The following is a 26,807-nucleotide window of genomic DNA, read 5'->3' as shown; positions in this document are numbered from 1 at the left end:
AGAAACTTACTGAGTCTCTAGTCCACTATAAGATACCAAAGAGACCACCCAATTTCCCAGCTCTGCAACAAATGAGGTCATATTTTATGTATCCAACCCTTGCAAGAAGATGCAACATCAAAAGACACACACAAAAAGGTATCTTTGGTGGTTTCTTCCCTACAGTGTTCTGTTAGGATACTCAGTAGAAATTCATCATCCAAAGGACACTGATGGAGAACTATATCTTCATTCAGCTGTACAATTTTGTAAACTTAATTAGGAGCCTTTAATGAATTTTCCACAACCACCTCATTAGGCATATTTTCCTACAGCCTAAATATCTTCCGTTGTGAACAAGTTCTACTTACAAAAAGCAAGGAATTATTAACCCTTAAGGCCAACACTATCTCTTCCTTTCCAAAGCCTGTAATCCAATCTGCTCAAGCAGACTGTTGTCAATTGATGGTCCATGCCATGATGTCGCAAGTTGGGACATTCTTTTCTCTCTATAGCCAGCTCTAGTCAACAATCTGGCCACCACATCTTCGAGCAACTGAAGCTTCTGAACTTCTTCCAAAGGAAGAATGACAGAGACTGTGCCAGGAGCCCAAAGAGAATATAATCAAAGTGTGTGTCACTTGGATCAGTTCAGTAGTATCCCAACACTCAAGTCCACCTAATAAAGGGCACCTCTGCAGTGAAACAACCAAAGGCCATTTATTCATGGTGACAGTATTTCTGGGTATACAATGAAAGCATATGAAACCCAAAACAACCTGGATTAGACTTTGATCCAGGATCTAGATCCAACATTTCATTCAATATTAACAGAAGGTCACAGAGGAAGTGTCTATTCTAGGAGCTGCTCCATCCCCTCCTTCTATGTGACACTGGAAGACACGCTTCTAATGACCCAAATAGTCAAGCTACTCTAGGAAAGATATATCAGCAGTTGATTATAGGCCAAAGAAGCACTGAGCGACATGCTCCGAAGTGAGGAAAACTGCATAGATGGGCCATAGACTTGCACAATTCTTGCTTGTTTCCCCCCAGTAGTTCCAGGGTCTGGAGCATCTGAAAGTCAGCACAGTGTAGTGGTTTTAGCATTGGACTACAGCCTTGGAGAAGGAATTGGATGCTCCAATTGTTGTTGTTGTTGTATGCCTTCAAGTCATTTCCAACTTGTGGTGACCCTAAGGCAAATCTAGATGCACTATCCACGATGCTGCAGCTTTTTACGACAATGCAGAAAGAACCACAACCTGGAAACATCACCCAAGGAGACTTTCCGCTGTGCTTTCTGCAACCGGACCTGTTTGTCCCGGATTGGCCTTTTTAGTCACCAACGCGCTTTACAAAGCGCGGGATGCGTCCTTCCTGAATCTTCGTTCGCGAAGCAAAGCCAGAGAGAGAGAAAGACAACCTTGGAGACCATGGTTTGATTTCCGCACAGCCCTGGAAACCCACTGGGTGACTTTGGGTGGATCACACACCCTATCAGTCCCAGAAAATCCCATGATAGGTTTGCCTTAGGGTCACCACAAGTTGGAAATGACTTGAAGGCATACAACAACAACAACAATTGGAGCATCCAATTCCTCCTCCATAGCAATTGGTTCCTCACTGCAGAAACTCAATCGAGTGGGAAATCTTATCCAGGTTTTAATGTGAACTTGAATGAGCTATCTAAATGGCTGGAACTGCTTTGAGTACTTAGTTTTTGGTGAGTTTTTCAGGCTACGTGACCATGTTCTAGAAGAGTTTATTCCTGATGTTTCGCCAGCATCTGTGGATGGCATCTTCAGAGAAGATGCTCCTCTAAAGATGCCAGCCAGAGATGCTGGTGAGACATCAGGAATAAACTCTTCTAGAATATGGCCACGTAGCCCGAAAAACTCACCAAAAACTATGGATGCCGGCCATGAAAGCCTTCGACTTCACATTGCTTTGAGTACCTTGGATATCTCCTATAAAATTCACAATTAATCCCTGAGTGGATCCACTCACTTCCCACCTGATATTGGAGCCAGCAGTTGCCATAATCATAAATGATACAGCGTTTATCTTTCTCTCTCTTTAGTTCTACCTCTGCCACTCGGACATTCATTTTCGTGATCTCCCCCACCTCCCAACAAACACATTCTTTCTTCTTGTTGTGCTGACCTCGAAAAATAAGATTTCTCAGCCTTTGCTTCATTGACACCTCAGGCACAGTAACACCCTTGAGAAATATAACAGAGATCTGAGAGTATCCAGGGTTTGCTCACCAGTGATTAAAAGCCAGATAGCTTGAAACCATGAGGTGTGCAATCTGATACATTTCGCTTCTCGGATCCCACAATAGACCGAAGAGACCAAACCAAACCAAACAAAAATATCATTATTGACCTTATTTCAGCCATTTGCTTTGTTGCCACTAAAGAACAAGTGAAAACAATAATACTCTTTTGATGTTGGTGGGGAAATATCACTCCTAATTCTAGCAGATTTCCCCCCTTCCTTTACACATTGGGTACGAAATAAGCATCTAAACAGGGATGGTTGAGGATTTCGTTTATTCTGCATTGCTAAGTGAATGCCAGCACCTCTGGAACTAATGTGCAAATCAGAACACAGTTTTGGGTTGTGTGCTTCTTTGTGACATTGCCCCAGTTCAAATAATGTGTCTCATGCACATTAGAAATCGGTACATTAAGTTAAAATTGATTTTAAATAAGTGCATTTCGTAATACGGTCAAAACTGATACAGTTGTAATGTGTGTGCTTTTACAAATGAATATTTGCCTAGACTGTGGAAATGGGGTGGTGCAGACTTTATAAATGAAACAGATCTTGGAAAGGTTTTCTTTTGGATTCCAAGACCCCAAATCCCATAGCCACTGGCCATTTGATAGTATGTCAGTGTGGGGATTCTGGGAGATGTAGTCAAAATAAATGCCTTTTCCAAGCTGTGGAAACTGTCAAGAGAATGGAAACAAACCGATCAGTCCAACTCTGCTTCCAAGCAGTGGCTGAAATGCTTCTGGATGAGAATATCTTTATGAAATTCTCATAGATAGATAGATAGATAGATAGATAGATAGATAGATATGTTTCTATGGAACTTTGATGCGATTTCCCCCCTTTGCACATACAAAAAGACAGCGCTGCATATGTTTTAAAATGCATTTCAGCTTGTCTACACATTTTGCATAATGTCCATGGTCACATTTCAGTAGCAAAACTAAGAATTAAGAGGCCATGTAGAGTTGCTTATTTTCTTTGCTCTTTGGTGAGAAATAGCTAGAAACGTTTCAGGAAAGTTTTGCTGCGTTTCAGGAAACATTTCAGGAAAGGGTTTCTGAGTGTCAAGAAACTATGACCTGAAGACTTCTGGACAAGACTATTCACAGACTGAGACTTACTCTATGCAAAATTAGTATGTGGTTGTTTTGCATAAAAAACCAGCATTTTTGCACACAAAAATTTCTACAAAATTACACTTTTCCCCCTTTAAGAAGAAAATTAACAAAGCATTACATCCTTACACACCACTCACTTCTAAAACTGAGCTCTAGAAGTCTCCTGAAGTAAATGCAAATATGCAATCAGGATGACAGCACAGTACAAATAGTAATAATAAATGATTATGGATAGCATTGCCTTCTAATTAAATATATCTCAGCTGATTAATGGTGTGAGTTTTCATCAATTATCCAATCAATTAGTTAATTAAATTTGCATACAAATACAGCAAGTGAGTCTGAAGCAAGAGATGTCATATCAGGCATAATATCGGAAGAGATATTACTTTCTGTTTAGAAGGAGGAGGAGGCACAGGCTTTTGTTTTGCTTTTGGTTGATTGAAAGGGTCTTTCTAAAATGTCACTAATGCAACAGACGAATTGGGTGAAGCTTTAATTTATAATTCCTCAGTCCAGCCAAAAGCGATGATCTAGGAGACAACAATATTATTTATTTTATTCATTATAATATTTTTATTCCCCCTTGTACTAGGGGCTCTTCCTCTAATCGTTGTTGTGTGCCTTCAAGACATTTCTAATTGATGGTGACTCTAAGGTGAACTCCAAGGTGAACCTATACTGGGGCTTTCTTGGCAAGATTTAGCTCTCAGCCTTCCCCTGAGGCTGAGAGCATGTGAGTTTAATGGCCAAGCTGGGAATTGAACTCTGATCTCCAGAGTTGTAGTTCAACACTCAAACCATGAAGATTATCACACGAGTTTTCCGCGCAACCCCAGAACAGACTGAAACTTTAGGGGAAAAAATTCAGTTTGGGTGTTATCACATGCCTCCGTGCTCAGACTGGAGGCATTGCGACACAATCTTAGCTAGATCAGCCCCCGATTTGTCTTAATCCCAGGGAGGTAGTCAGGATTTTGGGAAGGAGGATCCAGACTAAGTGCCACCATTATAATGGGGCTTGGGTGTGGCGGCATGGTGGCACGCACCATTCATTGTATCTAACAGAAGAGGGGTCTGGACCCCACGGACCACCTCCTTGGCTACGTCTCTGCTAATCCCATCCTTCACAAAGGATGGTTAACTTGCAAAGAATGGGATTAGGATGGTTCAGGGACAGGATGGCTAAGATCGGGTCACGATGCCTCTGGTCTGAGCCTGGTGGCAAGTGATAACACTCAATCTGAAAAACGTTTCCCAAGGTTTCAGTCCACTCTGGGGCTGGGTAGTAAATCTGTGTCATAATCTTCCATTAAACCACAATGGCTCCCATTAAAGTGGCATAAAAATCAATTAAATGATCAATGAACTTAATAGGAATTTTGGTATTCACTGTTAATCTAAGCTTGGTCCCTCGCTCCAAGCTTGGTCCTTCACTCCGACACCTCATTTTTAGGGATGAAAAATTTTACTAATTTCATTCTCACATACAACAGTAGAGAATTCCCAAAGCTTTCTCTAGCACTGGAGAAGATTAAAAGGATTCCTGTGCAGTTTGGGACTGAAGTCTACAGATGTGGACTTACATCTGTGGGAACAGAAGTGAGGTTTTGCAACATCAGTATTCAGTGAGGAGCTGTTGTAATGTCCCTATGTTAGGGAAGCCAGTAAGGTGAGCATTGCACACTGGGATCAATGCACATCAGGGACTATGAATGTGCATCTGAACATTGACTAGGGACTGATGATGTGCATTGGGCACCAACTAGGGACTGGCGATGCACATTGTTAAAACTGATGTGGATCAGGACATTCATGTCAGTGCTCTGATATGCACTTTGCAATTCACTAGGAGGGTTTTGTAGTGCCTCTAGTACACGGCTAAAGTTATGTAATGTAGACTTTAAAAGACAACGGTTTTGGGGTTTTCGGCAAAATAAAATATTGTTATGCACAGAAAATAGTATCTTTTTCTGCAAATATAGTGCCTTTTGCCAAAACATACATTTTTACCTACCCCCCAAAAAACCATTTCTTGGATAATTTCTAGCCACAAAAATGTCCAAAAATAAGGGGGGGGGGGGAGGGAAGCTCTCAGTGGTGGGTAACTCTTTTCCCCATCCCCAGCCCATTGAATATCTTTCTGTGTTGAGCAACCCTGTCTTTTCAAGGATGCAAAAACCTGGACACATTCTTCATTACAATCCCTCCCTTTGCATAAATACACAACACATTTTAATGATGGCCATTTCTCCGGTTAATACGCATGCATTCGATTTTTTTTTTAGCACTTGGATGAGACCCCCCCATCCCTGCATTTTGCTAAAGGCGGGGGAAAAAAGTAATAGCATTAAGATCAATGGGTTTTGCTCTCTGCTCATGAAGCTGGGTTCATATTTCAAGGGGATCTATAGCTTTGAATTCATCCAAATGTATTAAATTGAAGATGTGTACCTCCCTGGCATTACTCCATCATAAAGTTTTATTCTTCATAAAAGATTCATTTCCCAAGACTCATAAACTGACTATTTCTAATTTGGTGTCATTTTATAAATGCTTCCAAGTCCGGGCATCCATCAAATGCAGCTGGCATCTGAGGCAAGCAAAAAACAGTCTGCAAAATGACTGTGTTAAACAATGTGTGTGAGGTGACTGGGTTGGTGTGTACGTGCGCACCAACGCAAATATAGAAACTAGTTAATCTTCGCATAATCAGCAGGACCTTCATAGCTTTGCCAGCTATTTGCAGATAATTCTCTTGTGCTCACCAGGAAAGTACTGTAAATGCAGAGCTATTTTCTAATCTCCCTGAGCCTTTTTAAAAAATAAAATAAAATAAAATAAATTCAAGCCAGACACATGGAAACCCATCTATTTCTGAAGCATTTTCCGGTCCTTTTCTATAGTGCTGGATATTCGTGGCAAGTTCACAGAATGTCTTGGCGAGACTTGCTTTTCCTACCAACCCCTAACCAAAAAAAGATAATCTGGATGAGAAATTACACATTAGGTGAGTATTTATAGTGGAAAGCTCATGGCTTTTTCTTCCATGGGATGATTTTTTCTTCCATATACAAACTTATATGTAATATCATTGGACTGCTCACACAACAATTCACACCTTCATGCTAACTAGGGCCTGGTACAGACTGGCACCTTGCACCAGCCTGGGGCCAATTTTAGGGCTCGGGAGAGCGGACCATCCACACGTTTCCGAACCCTACCATGCGTTGCGGGCACCATCATGGCCCTCCCCATCCACACGGGGCTGCTATGATGATGTAAACGTGGTACAGTTCCCAAATGGCTCCGCACCACGTGTACGTAATTGGTGTGTGTGAGGGTGCCAATGGTGCCCCGGGCACATCCCAGGGGTTCTTTTTACCCGGGCACATCCCAGGGGTTCTTTTTATGCCTTACAGAGGTGGCTTCGGCCTCTGTCTGAGGCAGAAAGGGACGGCATCTTGCCATCCTTCCCCCCCCCCCCCCCGTCTGTTTAGCCCCTAGGAATGCTAACTGTGGTCCTTCAGATATTGGAGAGCAACTTTCAACATTGTTTACCATTGGTTAGGCTTGGCAGTGCTGCCAAGGGGTTTTTCACCCAATAGCATCTAGAGAGATATATACCTCCTATACACAGTTTTGAACCATCTAAAAAAATAGCACACACCCTCTCCAAGTTCTGCAGCGTGTACCGTGGGCCCTTCACATTCTCTGTGGTTAGGGGTACAGGACCACCATGAAAGTGGAAAAACTCTATGGTCAACATCTGCCAGAGGTTAACCATAGAATTGCTCTGGCAGTCCTACAAATGCCTAGAGAGCAGTTTTGTTTAGGACTCTCTAGTTCCTCTTGTGTGATTCTGTGGTCAACTTCTGGCAAAGTTATGCTGAAGAACCCTGAAATTTGTAGAGAAAACCTATCAATAAAACTGGTGAATAATCAGATCTGCAAAAGTCAAAGCCACAAATGTGGAGACCAAACTGTATAAAGAAACCCTTTCAAAAGCAGAACTGACAACAAATCTCTTGTTACTTTCGCATATATCAGGGAATGGAAACATGAGGAATTTACTCCAAACTATGACCAAATGCCTATTATTCCCTCTGTTTTTCTCCTTCAAATTGGCACCTGGAAGTTACATCAATCACTTCCAGTTGCCATTTTGGAGAGGAATCAAAGGGAAAATATGGTGTTTAGGGTGGATGGTTCTCAGGATGGTTGGGGAGCAGCTGAAATAACTCTTCATTGCCAAGATTGAGAAAATAGTGATTAGATTCATTTCTGTTCTTTACCTGCTTGGATGCACAGTTCACACAGTCTGTGCATGATGTTGCACATCCAGCTACATGGAGTTTTTCTCTGATCTGCATGTGCAAAAATCCTTCACCCAGCCACCAATATCTCTCCTCGTGCCAAAAAGAAATTAACCAGACGTGCCAGACACAAGGAAGGTCAGGGATACTTGTTTCAATGGTATCCATCCTGGAAATCCAACTGGTAGATCATCATGGAGTTCTATGTCAAGTGAAGCAAATCAGCAGGACAGTCCAATTACATCCTTCAGACCTACTTGCCCATTATTTTTAGATTACCCCAGACAATTAATTACTGTTTTCCATTGCCATCCTTCCCTCATCAGCAGAAATAGGTCAATTCACAGAATGCTAATTGGACTGCAAGTAGCCTTCAAACTAGATATAACTGATGCTAGAAAAATACTAGAAATTTTGACATTGTACGGAAACTGAAATGCTTTCCTTTTTTGGAGAAATGGTGTGTTACTGTATATGTGTGTATATAGGGGATATGTCTTGGCCTTTCATATTTATCTTTCGGTGACCTTTCTTTTTTCATTAAAACACAAGGAAAGTATCTGATGCACTCAAGTTGACAGAGAAAAAAGCACTATTTGCTCAGAATTTCCATTGCTTTCAGCACTCAGAGCAAAGGCCTTTTGCTTCATTATATGTTATTTCTGTTTGGCACTCTGTCAGTGACTTTTGCAGGTGCAACTCCCACATATGTGTAACTCATTACTTTGGTCATTGTGACATTGAAATTCTTTACTGACTCCATGCAATAATCAGACTTTCTCCCTAAACCTTTCCTTTTGCTACTGAAACTCCCTCCCATATGACCCTTTGTTGGCTGGTGGAGAATAGCGAGGCAGAGAAAAAGCATCCAGCTATGTTCCTGTAGTTCAACATACTGCACTGACACTACCTTCCAGGACCTCCAAAGAATTCTGGGAGGTCACAAAGGATGCCTTTTTAGTGTGCGTCCAACTATAACAATGTGGCTGAATACTCCCTTGCTAATGCCTTGGAACTATGCACTACATCTCCATGATCCAGTATCTCAGCTTCTATTTCCAGGTAAGTGAAAAGGTCACATCAATCAAATGCCTCCTAAACCAGAATTTCCAATTGCTTCTGGTGTGTGTGTGTGTGTGGGGGGGGGGGGGGGCAGCATTTTTTCTTTAATGTGTCAGGGGCTAGTTCTCCCATATTTGTGTCTATTGGCTACAATGTTGTTGTCCCCCCACCCCCAGAAACTTGCCACAGACTGGCAGCCGATGGCTGAGCAATTGGTTCTTGTCCATGGACCAAGACTTGGGTAGAACAGCAATAATATAACCTCTGCTAACTTTCCAGCTTTTGTTAGGGGGGATAAAGATGGGGAGAAAGGATAGCCGAGATGCCACCCCTTTCTCCCCCGGAAGGAGTCCGCAGCAACCAACTGCGCGGCCTCTGGAAGCCTTAAAAAGAGCATGCTCCTGATGGGTTCTTTTTAGATCGTGCGCCAGGTGCCATTGGTGCCCTCGTGCACAACAACGATCTCTGTGTGGTGCCACACCATTTAGACACCATATCGCACGTATGTCATCATGGCAGTCCCTGTATGGACGGGGACGAGCCAAGATGGTGCCTGGCAGCGCAGTAGGGCTCAGGAGCATGTGGACTCTCCACTCTCCCAAGCCCTAAAATCACCCCCAGGCTGGCGCATAGCACCAGTCTGTACCGGTCCTTAGTTATTTGTTAAATGCAATGTGAAGAAGCATTGGTTCTTGTTCGTGGACCAACATTTGGGTAGAACAGTCATAATCTAACTTCTGCCAACTTTCCAGCTTTTGTTTGTTATTTGTTAAATGCAATGTGAAGAAGCAGAGACCAGCTAGAGACCAAGATGATGAGAGACGTAGGTTGGCCACAGAGATACTTGGTGTAAAAGAAACAGCTCAGAACCAGAGTGGAAGAAATCACAAATGGGATCGGGGTGTGTCGGTAGTACACCACCACAGTAGTTTGATATTCCTTCAGCTATCATGGCTCTTTTTCCTGGAACCATGAAAACTGTTTGACAGTGGAACATACTGCCTTGGAGTCTGGTGGAGTCTCTTTCTTTGGAGGTTTTTAAACTGAGGCTGGATGGCCATCTGTTGGGAGTGCTTTCATTGTGTTTTCATGAATGGCTGAAGGGGTTTGATGAGATGGCCCTTAGAGTCTCTTCCAATGCTATGATTCTATGTTTGATGAAACATTAACAATTCTCTGCCAAACAGCTCTAGTGCCTTAGAGAGTTCTAAATATCTTATGGCTCAGAAAAGTGCATTAATAACCTAAGATACACCGATAGCACAATGCTACTAACAGATACGAAGACCTGTAACAATTGATGAAGAACGTAAATGAGGAAAGTGCCAATTGCTTAACGTTAAGGAAACAAAAATAACATCCACAGAAGATACACACAAATTCTTCCTAGATAATGGGAAAATTGAAATACTCAAAGTTCCCATATATTGGATCCAATATTGATCAGAATGGAGACTGCAGTCTAGAAATCAGAAGAAGACTAGGATTGGGAAGGACAGTTATGAAAGAGTTGGGCAAGATCGTAGTATATAAAGAAATTGCTCTAAACACTAAAGTGAGGATCATCCAAACCACTGTATTTCCCATCACCATGTAAGGATGTGAGAGGTGGACAGTAAAAAAAGCTGATAGAAAGAAAATCAATGCATTTGAGATGTGGTGCTGAAGAAGAGTATTCAGGATCCTATGGACAGCCAGAAAGACAAACAAATGGGTCCTAGAACAGATGAAGCCCGAACTTTCTCTGGAAGGCAAGATGACTAAACTGAGGCTATCATACTTTGGCCACATCATGAGAAGAAATAAATCATTAGTAATGACAATAATTCTAGGAGAGGTAGGGTTCAAAACTGGGCAGAAGATAGACTAAGTGTATGGAAGAAGGCACACAGCTAATCAACACATGTTCTATGTGCTGTGGGTCCCATTCGTTTATGCCGTGATCTCTTTCTTTCTTTCTTTTTTTAAAGAAGGAGTAGGTTGGGGTGGGGAAGAGACAAGTGAACTGGAGTAGCCTTGGCATTATGAAAAGCATGTCTAATTCATTGCCATCAAAATAAATCAACTTTTGGTAAAGTGGCATGGCGGCGGGTAGATAGCTCGCTGCGGCACTCATCGTAACTAATTACATGTTTGACTGTCAATTTGTAGTTTAAAGAAAAACAAGCCCCAGGGAAGCAAAAACAAATATAAAGAAAGAAAGATCTATTATGTCTCCAATCAAGTACATTCGAATTGCAGCTGCAAATATTAACTTATGGCTGTTATTAAACTCAGAGGCCTCGCTTAATAGAAGAATGTTTAGGGAGAATTAATGACTTCAGTCCTTTAGCATATCCAAAGCTTCTGCAAGGCCAAAGAATTTCTAACCTCAAGAACCCTGTTTTCTGTCTAATGGGTATTTACATGGCTGCTGAATAGAAGACACTTTTAAGTTTCAAGCTGCCCTTTCAATATTCATCACAATGCATATCCCAGCAAGCCAAAATAGAAGGAAAAGAGAAAGCCATGGCTGCTCAGTATAACCTCCACATTCATACCACAGGCAGCATACCAAGCAATGTATCTCTCTTTTTTCCCCACTGGTCTATGGCATTATCAGATGGGTTCACCATGGCATCCTATTGTCCTGTTATTCTGTGAAGCCTTTTTAACATAGGAAATACACATTTTGTAACACTGAAATACCAATTTTGGAAAAATTGGGAAAAGACAGATCTTTATGGCATCCAACAGAACACAAAAAGAACAGACTTGCAAGTCATGCATCACAGTAGCGTTAACAGCTTTACCATCGGGGCAGAATAATCACGGAAGGTCCAAGCAATATTGCTACATTTATTTTTTGAAAATGCTGTTTACACAGGATGCATGCTATTACCACCAGCTATTAAAATATTCAACACAACTCTAAAGCGCATCTTGGGAATGACTTGGTAATAGGATGCATTTTCTTTTCTCTAGCCCCCTCATTAAGGAAAAAAGTACATTTCTAAAAAAGCCAACATGGTGCAGTGGTTTGCATGTTGGGACTAAGACTCTGGAGACTAGAGTTTGAATCCTTGCTCAGCCATGGAAACCCACTCTGTGACCTTGGGTAAGTCACACTCTTTTAGCCTCAGAAGAAAGCAAAGGCAAGCTCCCTCCGAACAAATCTTCCCAAGAAAACCTTAGAGTTTCCATAAGTTGGAAATGACTTGATGGCCCACGACAACAAACACGTCCAAAGAACTTAGCTGGCCATTTCAACCTCTGGTTACTCTTTAGACTATCCATGTTTCATATTTTACTAAAGAGTTTTTGAACAACCTGTTTGCCCCCATACAGTGCAGCTGTCAAAATATGCATTTGTAAAAGCATTTTGAGACATATGTTCGATGCGGGAAACTCCATTACAACTTTTGTAAGCATAAGTCGTTCCATGGACCACTAACGCTTCAATGGATTAGAATATGCAGAATGAATTCCTCCAGTACTTACCTAAATATAAATCCAAGTCAGAGGGAGCTAAGACAAATCAGTCAAGTTGACAAGGCAAAGAAAAGCCTGCAGGAATCTGATCTTAAGAACCTATGTGATACAATGAATTTTATTGTACTTCCACTGTTGTTAGCCACCCAGATTCCTTGCTGATTGGGCGGGATACAAATAAATTTATTATTATTATTATTATCATCATCATTGGACAAGGACTCTGGAGACCATGATTCAAATCCCTGCTCAACCATGAAAACCCACTGGGTGACCTTTGGTGAGTCACATTCTCTCAGCCTTAGAGGAAGTCCATCCTGGAACAAATCTTGCCCCCCAAAATCCCATGATAGTGTCACCTTAAGGTTGTCATAAGTCAGGAAACAACTTGAAGGCATACAACGATAACAAGAACAACAAGCGGATGACAAGCACACTTTCTAATCTCCTCGGCCACTTTTCTCTCTTGGTTTATTTCCTTTCGGTGTGTGCTTCTAGGACTCTACATCTCCCAGTCCATCATTTGTTCAGCTTCTCATCCTGCAAGTTCTCTATCCCGAATCCATTTCCCTACATGCCTTCCAACATTTCACAGATGGAAACTGGGACACATGTGGTTAAGTAATACCAGAGAGTGGTCAAGATGCCCAAAAGTTATTAATGCGGAAGAACCACAAAAACAAGAAGAAGCAACAGCAGTTTGCTTTTGTCAGATGCTGCTGAGAAAGGCAAGATCTTACTCCTCTTCTCCTCTCCCTTTGCCAGCTAAGGTAATAGAATGGAAACTACTTTCCCCCCCCACTTAGGACCCATTTTGCAGCAATCGAAGTAAACTGAAGAGAAAGGGAGAAAGTGGGAGGAGGAGAAAGATAACTGGGACTACTTATAAGCAGGGGGAAAAATTAGATGACAAATGACGACAAATGACACCTGTCAGGGTTTTATTGATTGTATTTTATATCTGTACTGTGTTAATTTGTTGCTGTAATCCCACCTCAATCCACAGGGAGAGGTGGGAAAATACAAATAAAAATTATTATTATTATTATTATTATTATTATTATTATTATTATTTTGGGTCAGTTGTGGGGATATGATATCACTGAGGGTCATCCTGAAGCTACTGTCATTGGTTTCTTGTCCAAATGTAAATGTAAAACAAAAACTCTGAAGATGCCAGCCACCGATGCTGGTGAAACGTCAGGAAAGAATCTCTTCTCGAACACGGTCTCATAGCCTAAAAGCCCACAAAAAACTATGGATGCTTTCAACTTCACAAAATCTCTGCATGCTTTCTCTTAAAGAAAAAGAAGAAGTAAAAATGGAAGTTCTACCATAACTAGGTGAGCTTTAAAATACCATAGAAACCTTAGGGAAAACCTGCCGAAATCTCAGATATGACAGCAATCACTCGGAAGTGACTTCTAAAGGCCAAGCAACAGTAAGTGGGAATTACTTTTCCATCGAATGCTCTCATAAAGCATGCGTCAAGTGGAGATTTATGACCAGGTCAAACTTTAGCAATTGTGGTGCTTAGCCTCTTCCGTTCTCCCTCCCCGGCTCCTCACCCCTGGGCACTTTATAGGTATTTGGGTAGGAGAAATTATTCATGTGTTAAGGTTTCTTGGAAATGAGTTATGTCCACTTGCTTTCATAGACACACCATACAGCAGTGTGCCATGTAGCTGAACATGAGCATATGTTAAGAAGTGTTCTTTAAACATTTGAGGCTCCTGGAGGGATTGTGATATATGGCGTGTCTGGGAATCTGGATGCGAAGTGGCCGTTATACACCGCTGCAATGAAAAATACCCCCCCGGCAAATACTGCAGCTGCTTGTAATGTATTTTGGGGTGCTGAATTTCAAAAGACACAATAAAAAGTTCTACCACACACAGTTCTTTCATAAATGTATTATTTTTATATCAATTCAGGCTGCATCTACTTTGCAGAGTTAATGCAGTTTGATACCGCTTAACTGCTACGGCTCAGTGCTATACAATTCTGGGATTAGTAGTTTTGTGAGATATTTAGCCATCTCCATCAGAGAGCGCTGGTGTCACAACAAACTGCAAATCCCAGGATTCCATAGCAGTCAAAGCAGTGTCAAACTGCATTAATTCTGTAGTGTGATAGGAGCCTAGGTTGTAAATTGGGGCTTCCCATAGAAATCTTGCTGAAAAGCCTACACAGGTTTTAAGTTTCCAGGATAAAATCAAAGCACTGACAATGACTTTAATTTTTTTAATATATAAAAATGATAGCAAGAGGCCAAGATACCTAAATTACTGCATCTTCTCGCATGAATTCAGCTGTTTGATACGATCCAAATCATACATTTTATTATAAACTGTTTATATCAAAGTTATTCTACACCCGAAGAACCTTGGAAACAGTTTGGAATATAGCAATACTAATACTTTCTGACGACTGGAGTTTTGGATCATCAATTATTCAGGTTTTACCCAAGAATCTAAGGATCAGTGCAGTATTGTCAGATAACGTGATGCATCGCAAGTGGATTTTGTAATTGTGCTATTGTGATCCTACTTATGGAGATTTCATTCTGATGTTGTGTCAGTCCATTTTGGAACTGCTGCCAGAGCATCTGGAATTAGAACTGTTTTCTTTTCCCAGAGGTGCTGAATCTTAGTTTGTAGCTCCTGATATTTCTTACTCTTTCCCCTCTTCTGGTTTTTTATTTTGTTGTTCCCTTAGCATTGCCAGATCTATAGTCCAGTCTTTCTTTTTTTTCTCAGCCACAGTTATGTCGGGCATATTATGCTCAAATTGTTTATCAGTTTCAATCTTAATGTCTCATAATGCTTCACCATTTTGGACATTTCCAGGCTTATATTCCAACCAGTTCCCTACAAATTGTGTGTGTGTGTGTGTGTGCATGGGTGGTGGGAAAATATTCTAATGTCTCATTGCAAGCTGGTGTCTCTTATAGTTAGCCTGTGCAATCTTGTTGCACGAACAAATATAGTGGTCAACAGTACTCTGTCTTGGTTTCACTATCAGATGTCCAACATTTCAGCCAGTAACACTCAGTGCACCTTGAAACTGAAAGTATTTCTCTGAAGCTGTCAGCCACAGGTGCTGTCGAAACATCAGGAATAAACTCTTCCAAAACAAGGCCACATAGCCCCAAAAACCCACAAAAAACTGAGAGTACTTTTAATTTGTTTAAACATGTTGTATGGACAATCTACTTTGTGAGTGCCGTGGGCTTGGAGGGATCACTGGCATCCTGAGAATCATGTTTGAAAGGCCCTTCCCAGAGATGCCCATGACTCATGGTTCACATGCTCCACATGCTGATTCTACATTCATGTGTCGGACTCCCTTCCAGCTCTCCAAGCATCTTAGTACCAGAACAGAGTCAGCCAGGCAAATTTCTGACTTCTACCTCAATGGTGCTTTCCTAGCCATTTCTGCCTGGTCTCTCCAATTCACTTAACAACTTTCATTCCAAGCCCATTTATGTGCTATCATGGGTATACTCTTATTGGAGGATTTGCTGGGCTAGTTCCTCATTTCCCCCCGAGCGAGCCAGGATTGCGTGCCATAACTCAAATTTGATTCCAGACGTTTACAGGCTGTTTAAATGCAGATGCAAACTTTATAGTCTAGAACGGCTAAGCACTGAGCTTACTAAAAGGAATAAATCCTGCAAGGTGTTTGCCTTATCTTCACTTCCTTATCTGGCTGACAGTGTCCCCTCCACTCCTGATGGCTTCTCTCATATTTTCCTTTTGCATTTGCTATTCTACATAAGTAAAGTCACTGGGTTTTTAGCTGTTAGACAGGCAGACTAGGATTAGAGCAGGGATGGGCGAAAATTGCATTTGGCTGGGCTTTTCCTTTTTGACAAGAACTTTCCAAAATGTGTGAAATTTTCAATCAAAAACGAACTGAAGATCGAAAATTTCAGATGCAGAAAGGTTACGATAGCCATGCTGAAAGATCTGCGTTGGCTAGCAGTTAGCCTCCAGGCCCCGTCAAAGAGTTAGTATTGTGGATAGGATCATTTGCTCTTGGGGAGTGAATAAATCCTACAGTCAAGTTTTCAGATGATAAAGAGGGTGAAGAGGGAAGAAAAAGAGATGGGAGCCTTACTGGAACTGCCAGAGGAATACTGGATTTAGCATGTTATTTTTATCCACTACGAATTAGACTTAAATAAGCACCTTCCATCAAATTTCAAGAAATTCACCCAGCTATTCATCTACAGTAAGCATCCCCACCCACAAATGTTCAAGCACCAAGTTAGGTTTTGCAGAAGGTACGAACTGGAGCTTGGAAAAAATACTTATGTGGCTCATCGCTCCCAGGATCCCGGAATAAGCCTTGGCCAGTGATCTCAATGGCTGAATATGCTCTGTTCCAAAAAGTACTTTTTTGAAGCTGTCTTAAAAATCTACTAGATCAGGTTATGTGCCAATTGGTCAATGGGTGGGCAAAAATGAGGCAACATACAGCCCCCTGGGGAAATGTTGGCATAAAGGTTTAATGGCATTAGGATTAGGTTGCATTTATTATGGTCAGCATCACACTGGATTTGCAGAAACAGCAAGATCCAATCATCCAGTGGAGATGACCCGCTTGAGAGAGGTGCAAAAGCTTCCAGATGCTTCAAAGATGTATTTTATAACCTTTCATCTTGGAAGGGTCTGCATCATGAGTAGAATAGGAATGTGCACCCTAGTTGTGCTGCAGCTTCTGATTTCTTTCTTACCTAGGATGAATATGTTTTAAGACTCTTCTGTAACTTTGGAATTACTATGAAGCAATGCCTGAAGGGCCTTCATGTACAAGATAACATTAATGTAAGATTTGCTTGATCGGAGTAAAAGCTTCCCTATGAAGAACAATTTATTCATGCTCTCTTCATGTGCCTTTTGCTCAGTTGTGTGTGTGTGTTTAGGATTGCCATCTCCTGTGGGAAGTGAAGGGAAAAAGTAAAAAAGAGGTGAAATTAGAGCAGCGGTTCTCAACCTGTGGGTAGGGACCCCTTTGGAGGACAAATGACCCTTTCATAGGGGTCGCCTAAGACCATCGGAAAACACATATTTTTGATGGTCTTAGAAACTGAGACACCGCAATTTTATGATTGGGGTCACCACAACATGAGGAACAGTTTTAAAGGGTTGTGGCATTAGGAAGGTTGAGAACCACTGAATTACATGTAGAAGAAGGGCAAGATAAACCCCTTGGTGACTTACCATCAACTGAAAACTGAACCTGGGGGTGTCTATTTAATGAGCGGTGGCTCCTGATAAAATTTGGGGATACCATCTTCTACTCAAGAGTGGAAGATGGAGGAAACTCCCTAACCAAAGTTCACCTCTTATTAATTTCCAACCTGCTGAGTCTTCCAAAAGGACACTAAAGCAATATCTTCAAACAGCACAGAAGTCTGTGTCTCCTCCTGGTGAGAAGAACTTGCTTGGACCTGTAAGTCTTATTGAAGTGCCAGTTTATTTTCTCTTTTTCGTAGACTGTCAAATTCTCCAAAACAGGAGGTCACCCAGAGCTGTCTTTCATTTTGAGGCTCATAAATTATTTTAAGAGAGGCTAATCACCTCTATATAGTGTTATTTATTATGCTCCATTTCGAACTGTAGGCAGTATAGTATTTTTTTGGAAAGTGGATGATGAATGGATGAATTATATATTTCATGACTTCATCTTCCTGCACTTTGAGGTTATCCCATTGAATGACATGCTTAATTGGTTGCAAGCTAATCCTCTATTATTAAATGTATCATCAAAGAAAAGGGGGACTTTTATCAGTGTTACTTGCATTCCATCTCTGGGTTTACATCTCCTCATGCATTCTGAAGGGCCAATCAAGACATGAGTTTCTATGGATCTTTTTTTTAAAGCTATTCACCCAAAATATTAACATACCTGCAATGGGGTGTAGCTATGGGGAGGGCAAAATGAGGGCACTGTCCTTCCAAATAAGAATTCTGCCCTCTCAATGAAGTGTTCTTCCAGGCCCTAAAGTTCTGGAGCAGGATGGGGAAAGAGGAGAGGCTTTGGGGAATTTAGAAAGAGAGAGAGTCCAGTAAACAGGGAGTAACTGCTCAGGTCTGAGTAAGGGATCTGGAGTAAAGATTGTGAGTGCCATTTTTATTAGTCTTTAGGAGATTCTTAAGGACAGGGGCTTTTCAGTACAGCCCCACCATGTCTAACATAGAGCTGAAACAGATGGACCTGAATGGGCGGCTTAGCGCATATAAATGCTAAGCCAGCACAGTGCTACAAAATGGACCATAGTGTGGTTGGACAGAAGGTGTGACACCGGGTTGGGGTGGCATCACAGCGTGCAGCGTCTAAATGCTGAATTCTGATGCCACCCCCAAGCCAGTGCAAAGGGGTGGTCTGTTTCGTCCATTACTCTTCTGAAAGAAATACATATGGCCCTTTTTTCTTGGTCTAAGGACCGGATCTTTTCAATGGAGTCACCCACTGCATATCCAGGGAGTGAGTCCACTCTGAACAAAGAGGGCTTGGAAGAGAAAAGGCCAAAACAGTTTACTGTTTACTACTGGCAAATGCATGGGACCTGATCCAGGCATCAACCAGCCTGCTTGTTGATCAATGATCTGACACACTGAGTTGCTGCTGGGAGTGGAAGTGAGGCAGGGTGGATTACCACCCACACATGATCTCCCTGCCCCCAGGGTGTGTGCGCTGGAAAACCCAATGGTTGGAAATCCCATTTCTGCCAACACCCTCCAAGTCCCATAAGGGGACCACCCTGAGCTACCCTTTTCAGGGCACCCTAAGCAATGTCCCATATCCTGATCCCATGCCAACTGCCCCTGCAGTTGTGACAAGGCATGCAAACTACAAAGACATGGAAATGCTCTTGCACACAGCTAAAACACAAAGCCAATAGATTATGATCCTGTATAGACTGGCCTGAAAGATGACGCACACCCTGACTCCACCCCCAGGGCACCATGATGCCACGCACCACTCCACATGGTGCATGGCATCATGACATTCCTCCAGCGCTGCACCCATACGATGCAGCGCCAAAGGAGCACCATATAGCTGCGCCACTGTGGCTATGGCTATCCTCATGAAAGGCAGGATCAGGGTCAAGGTGTAAGGTTGCTGTGGCCTCGATCTGGCTAGGAAAGGGGTGGCATCCTACCACCCCTTTGGGGCGGGTCTGTCAAGCCCTATGGGTAGGAAAGAGGGCTAGTGTTCCAAATGGAATTGACTAAAAGGGAGCAGTTATACCCCACACTTGACTGGAGAGAAGATTATGCCCTCATTCAGGTTGGGCATATTAGGTCACTGGTATCCAAGCGGGAGCCTGAATACCATTGACTGAAATTCCCACCTCATTCCGTAATATACCATACAATATCTTAGGAAGGAGAACCTAAGAGATGGCAAAATGGAGGCTGCCTCTGCACTTCAGACCTGCCCTGGGCCACAAGGCAGCCACATGGTAAGTTTGAAGGGTAACTATCTAAGACTGGTTTCATTAGCCTTTTATAGATCTTTGGATACGTTCTTGTTCCAATTTAAATTTGGCTGATTTTGTGGTGCTTTGTTTTAATGATTTCTTTTTCATTTCCTGCTTCTAACTTGCATGTCCTGTTGTCATTCTTGCTTTGCTGTTGTCTTAATAATCTTGAATGTTTGCATAAAAATACATATTGCAATTTGTCACAATATATATCAAGTTTGGTTCAGAGTTTCTAATGAACATGCGGAGGTTGTGGGATGGAACCTCCATCTACATAAATTCCTACTCAAGGAAACATATGGATGTTGTTGGTTTTTATGCCTATAAAAATCTGATGACTTTCTGGCATTTTTAGAGTGTCACTGCCCTTATCTCATGGCAATTTATCATCTCATCCTGATATTGATTTCAGACTCAACTCCTGTTAATTTGATCTACTAAACATCTCAAAGTCCAAGTGTAACGGATGGCTATGACTTGTCATGCCTCTTTTACGGGCGAAGTAGTATATACTGGTTTATTGATTTTCTCCAAAAGTAATCCTCTCCAAATTAATATAAATGATTTTTTTAAAAAATATAACACGTTGCCCTTTTCATGGTTTTCTACAGCATGGGTTTTTAATAGGTAATTCCATTATACAGGTGATTAACCTGTGTTATTCTTCTTTCTTTCCCTCTGGTGGAACGACCCTACTAAAATGTCCTTGTGCCAAATAGAAACAGGCTTTTCAACAGTATCAAGTTTTGTTTCTGCTATTTTATATGGAACTGTGAATTTTTGGTGCATCTGGTTAGAATGGTGGTGTGTTTAGTCCAGGGTTGGGCAACTGAGTTGGGGGCACAGTCCAGTTGTCACTGCTTTCAACACTGCAAGAGGACCACACTGTTGCACAAAACCAGAAGTGACATAGCGACTCTTCTGGTTTCATGTTTGGCCAGTTGTCACCCATTTTCCCTTGATGAAGAGTTGTGTTTGGGATGGAAAAGCAAAACATGTTTTGCAGAGGCTATTGATGTTCTGGAACCACTTGAAGAAGAAGGAAAAAAGGAGAAGGATATTTGGGGGGTGTCTAGGATATTAGAGGATTTCCTATGGGATTATGTTCACATGCAGCCCATAGACTATTTTTTTTCTTTCCAAGTTCCTGGGGTGCATCTACACTGTAGAAATAATGCAGTTTGACACCACGTTAAGTGCTGTGATTCCATCCTACAGAACTGTAGTATTTTTAGTTTTACAAGTCTTTAACCTTCTCTGCCAAAGAGTGCTGGTGCTCCACAAAACTACAAAACTCAGGATCCTTGTAGGATGGAACCATGACAGTTAAAGTGGCATCAAACTGCATTATTTCTACAACGTAGATGCACACCCAGTCAATGAGACAACCCTAAACTTTCCTAAAATATGTGTATATGTGGAAGGGAAAGACTTCTGTTTACTTAATTTTTATTATGACCTTTTAGAGCTGCTCTGACGTAAGGATGCAATTCTTCAATAATATTATTCTCAAAGGAAGCAATGAGTAATTTTAACATTTTTCTTCTTCTTCCCACTATGAGGACCTCTTCCAAAACCATGCCCTTTTCAAAGACTTGGTGCAATTCAGGACTTTTCCAGTGCAAAATTCATATGCGGTTGTTTTGCCCCCAAAGCAGTATTTTCTGCATAGGAAACAGATTGTCCCAGATGCTGGTGGTTTCTTTTTCATTGGAGATTTTGAAGCAGAATTTGGATAGCCTTCAGGAATGGTTTAGCTGTGCATTCCCCATAGCAGCAGGGCTTGATCTTGATGTCCCTTAGGGTTCCTTCCAGCTCCACAAATTCAGCGAACCAGCTGAGTCTGCAACTCTCTTAACATTTTGCAGGAAGAAATAATGTAAATTGCTTCCCAAACTATTTCTCGGCAGCAAGATTGAAGTTTTGTTTAGAGGGAAAATCTGCATACTAAAATCTTGGTTCAATTTTGCCCAGGTATTTCTCATGGATTTGTTTTGGTATTTTATTTCAATGAAGCCATTGGCGGTTTAATCTACCTAAATAATTCAGCTGTTTTAAAGAAGGTGCCACATGCTGCTTGCAAAATAACTCTTTCAAACTGGGATCTTGAGAGACTGGATTCAAATGCATATTTTAAAAGCCACCATTTGGTGGAACCGTATGGCCTGGCTGGTATTTTGTGCATTTATAACTCAACTCAGAAAGAGTCTGAAGAAAATTTGAGGAAAGCTACTGTTTCTGCACCTTATACAAAAGCAAGATGTGGTATTATGGATCTTTTAAAAGACAAACAAACTTCCTTCTTTCTGTCTCTGACCTGGATTGTCTTGGTTGGTTCCAACTAGAATAAACCAATTGACTCAGCTGTTAAATGGTGAGTCAATACATAGTTAAATCCCACTGACTCTACAGCTCTGGTCAACAGCAATAATTTATTTTGGTCATTGACCAGTATAAAAATAATATAGACATCAACATTTGATTATTTACAAATGAATAATTGGCAAAGGTAGCAATTTCTGTCTGAACTTCTGTACCTAGAACACTTTGCCTTACAAATGATTTTGCTTGACCAAACCCTAGTTTTAGAATGATATTGCTAGAAAGTCCAAGAAAACTCAATTTCTTATGGATAGCTGTTTCCCAGACAGCTCTGGTCTAGTTGGGGCTAGCCACAGGAGTTAGAGCCCAAACAGACAGACCAAATTAAAGCTGCTTTGGGTCACTTTGGAGGTATGCTGTTTGAATGACACACACATCTTAACAGGCCAGAAGCTGCGCCAAAGCTGTGCTCCAGTCCTTAGGATTGGAGTGTGGCTTTGGTACGGCTTCTGGCCTCTTAGGACACATGCATCATTTAAACAGCACACTTCCAAAGTGGCCTGAAGTAGATTTATTTTGGTCTGTCTGTTCGAGCCCTTAGTCTCTGTTCCTTACTACAATCCTTCAGGATTTTATGTTTCATATGTAGCTCACTGTGTTCTCTTTCTTGTCTGGGCATGGATATATGTTACTTGATTTGGTCTACAACTCCTTGAATCCCGTCACAAGCATGGCCACGCTAGCTGGGATATTCTGGGAGCTGAAGACCAATGCAGACAATGATCTGATTCACAAAATATCCTTGGTCTTGCATTTACACAAAGACGTGTCTCCATTTCCCCCCCATTTCAGATCCTCCTCTTTAAAGAAAAAGTGGATGCTATTTATTTGTCATTGCGTTTGCATCCCATCTTTTCTCAAAGGATGTAAACAGGATCCTCTACACCTCCCTCTGCGCAATCCTTTGAAGTAGATTAGGCTGAGAAATGGTGACTCGACGCAAGGTCAGCCATAAGTTTCATAACAGAGCTGGGATACGAACCTGGGCTTTTCTGTATCCTCGCTCAGCGTTCCAACCTCTCCACCTCCACGGCTTTCAGCAGTGTTCTCAGTAATTCAGAAGCAGCCTTACAAAACACCATTGTCTGGTTTTTGTAAGATATAGCTTATTATAGCACAAAATCCATCACCACACAAAGGAATTTCTTCGCACACAAAAACCTTAGCATGGTTTTTTAAAAATAAAACTTTGGGGGAGAGAGAGAAGCAAGCAAGCGACCAGATCCTTTGCTTCCAGCATTATTTAGGCTTGTGATTTATTACTTTCCTTCTCCATTGGCTTATTTCAGGCCTTACTGTCTGTAGATTTGAACTCTGCAGCTTCTGACTAGTCAGCTGGGCAGCTGAAAGTCATTACACAAGGATCTTTTTCGAGACAAGTGCTACAGATATACTTTTTTCCTGCCCTAGGCAATTTTCTGCCCTCTCCAGAATTACAGGAGACTTCGCTGATAATTTTCCTCCCCATGGATCCTCTGTCTGAAGAGGAGACAAATAATTTATTTCCCTTCAATACGTCCCTTCTTCCTTCCTATAATTTATTTTGGGGGCGATGGGGGCATAAATAAATAACTTATTGACTTTGATAGAGTTTTAAACATTATTAGGTTACGTCCGTTTATCCACAAAGAAACACCAACGACAGTCCGTGATCTAATAGTGTGCCCCATGATTTATATCTATGGATTAAGTGTCAGATTTGAAAAATTACGGTTTAAATCTTTGAGCCCTTGGAAAAACAAGTAGAACACATTCCAGCTCTATGAGTCAAAGTCAAAAGAATACCCGCACAGAGACGCATACATATATATTCAACAAACTACTGAAATTCACCTTATCAAAATGTCTCCCTGGATTTCAGAGTTCCAGATTGCCTGATATTGCCACCACAAGTGCAGCCAATATGTTAGGAATTTCCCATTACTAATGTGGTTGGTGCATTAATAACCTACTGCAAAACACAATATGGTGAAGACGCAACTACAACCAGCCTGGTCTCACAATCATACTTTAAAACAGGATTTGGACAAGAGAAATGATAGAAAGAAACTATAGAAAGAAAGAGTAGTAGCAAAGAGGACAGATAGAAGATAACAGGGAACAGTACAAAGACGAGAATATATTGGAAGCGAGGAAGTCAGGATTGTACTTCTGACTGTAGTTTGCTTATGGGAAGAGAGTGGAAGTTGGAGTGAAAGAATGCGGGAGAGATCTATAGAAGATGAAAATAAGGAAGTAGGAATAGAAGATGAGTACTTGCTTAACAGTTGAAGGTATGAATAGGTAGATATGTTATGGTGAAGGTTGGGAAGGAGAGAGGTAAGGAGAAAGAAGGAGAGAGAGATGGAATTAAGGTAGGGAGGAGCGAATGAGGACGGAATGAAGATAGGAGAAGGAAGAAGGAAGACAAACAAGGAAAAAGGAAGAAGACCCAAAAGTGAAGACCCAAGAAGTGTGCCATAGTGGTTTGAGTATTGGACTATGACTCTTGAGACCAGGGTTCAATTCCCAGCTTGGCCATGAAACTGGGTGACCCTGGGCAAGTCACGCTCTCTCAGCCTCAGAGGAAAGCAATGGCAAAACCTCCTCTGAACAAATCTTGCCAAGGAAAGCCCATGATAGGTTTGCTCTAGGTTTGCCATAAGTTGGAAATGACTTGAAGGCACACAACAACTAACACCACAGAACTGGGGGAAAGTAAAGGCGAGAGAGAAGGAAACATGAGCCATTCTTAGCAAATGTATTGTCTCCATTATATTGCACTGAAAAACAATTAGAAGTGTGTGTCTATGCGTCTATGGAAGGGAATTATCCCTCCACGAAAGCTGCACCGTAATTACTAAATGGGGCGCATGCGAGGAGGGGACATTATTTCTTTCATGGCCTGCAATTGTGGGAGCATAAAACAAACAGAATTGCAAAATACTGGCAGAAGATAGATATGATTGCCATAAAGGCCGAAGATTGTTAAGCTAAATTGGACCAATTTCCCAGCCTGTATTTTTGGAAAAAATAGAAAAACGGTGGCTCTGATAACTTCATTTTTGTTGCCCTCAGAAGAGTTAGTGACATCTGCATGTGCGCATGTATGTGTATAAAGAGAAAGTAAAAGAAAGAGGGATTATGCAAGCAATGAAGCTGCAGTCACAATAGTGAAAACACCAGATATCTCTCCATTATTGTGATTCTGAACTAGGGGCGTCTTAGCCAATGCTCTCTCTATTCCAAAGTGGCTAATAGGGAAATGTATTTATCAGAAACAAAGGCTAGGGTTCAAAAAAAATAATTCCAGATTAAGCATTCAGGCTTCACAGTAGCCAAATCACAATTGACCGTCCATATTTGCAGCTTTGACTTTTGTGGATTTGATCATTCATGAATTTGTTTACTATGTTCTCTCTGGGAATCTCTAGGTCCTCCGTCATGATTCTGCTGGATCCTGACCATAAAGCCCTGCTGGAGGACCTAGATATTCCTAGAGGAAACCGTTCTCTGAGCATTTGTAGGTCGTACAATGCAATGGTCATCTTCTGTAATATGCTGGCCATCAAGTTGTATTGGAAGACCTAGAAAATCCTAGAGAAACGTAGTCTCAGTTTGGGGGGGGGGGAGTCATTTTTTATTTGTGTTTTTCTTTTCACTTTCATGAAGGTCCTGTTCTTGTCACCCCAGCAAACGTGGAGGGCTCACAGTATAACAACTAAAAGCAAAACAACAACAACAACAACAACAACAACAATATAAGTCTCCCACGTTTCCCCAAGGTAAACTGTATACTGTGCACAATTTTCTAGATGTGGCTTGATTTGAGACAGGAAAATCAAAACTCTCCACAATCACTTTCTTCCATCAAATGCAGGAAGACATGTGCAACTTTTGTAACATTCTTACAAAAGCAGCAACAACCCTGAAACAAACAACATTCTCACTCACTCCATATATTGTACATACACTGAATAATCCCAGGCAATCAATAATCATTAGCCATGGTGAAAGGGAGGGAGATCAGTCCTGTTATTGTATCTTTAATGGTGGCTTCATGTAGAGTTAGAAGTCAAGCAGGGAAGCTTTTCCACCACTCATGCCAAAGTGTTTCAACATGTCAGGTTGGTTTCCAAAACACAAGAATGGGATCAAGCAATGCCCAGAGCTTAGAAAACAGATCCCCTTTTCTTCGGAGGACAATTCTCATATGTTGGCTGGGGGATTCCAGATGCTGTGGTCCAAAATCGGAGATAGCATCATGTCCAACATGTCTGGGCCATGTTAAAGTAGGGGAGCTTGGCCAATAGGATAGTGCAAATGGAGCTTGGAGCAACTTACTAGAGTGGTGCAACAACTTAAAGTCATAATGGGGGGCTGTTGGGATGGCTTGTCTGATTCCAGGCCAGGATCTTTTGAGTAAGTGGTGGCTTGGGCTTGGGCCCAGCTTACCTATGGGATCGCCTTCTCCCATACAATCCGTCCCACACACTCAGGTCCTCTGGGGAAAATTTGGTGCAAAAACTAATCTGGCTGTGGTTACCCAGAGGACCTTCTCCTCTGCCGTTCTCAAGTTATATCGAATGGCCTGCCAGAGGAGATATTGCCAATCTTGACTCCTTTAAAAAAGTGGCCAAGACTTCCTTTATTGCCTAAAACTACCTGTAACATCTACTTCCAACAAGCCACATGATTGAGCAGACAGTAAGGGTG

The 26,807-nt window shown here is 41.6% G+C and overlaps 1 protein-coding gene across 1 annotated transcript in view; it reads right to left on the bottom strand.

Moving 5' to 3' along the window:
- The window catches only part of CDH13 (cadherin 13), a 669,381-nt gene that overhangs the window by 184,703 nt on the left and 457,871 nt on the right, over window positions 1–26,807 (bottom strand). The window lies entirely within an intron of this gene.

The sequence above is a fragment of the Sceloporus occidentalis genome, unplaced genomic scaffold (assembly GCF_023333645.1).
Source record: "Sceloporus occidentalis isolate IW3139 unplaced genomic scaffold, rSceOcc1.0.p SCAF_10, whole genome shotgun sequence".
Taxonomy (NCBI): Eukaryota; Metazoa; Chordata; class Lepidosauria; order Squamata; family Phrynosomatidae; genus Sceloporus; species Sceloporus occidentalis.
The sequence above is the reverse complement of the archived record's forward strand: the minus strand, read 5'-3'. Positions and strand labels throughout refer to the sequence as shown.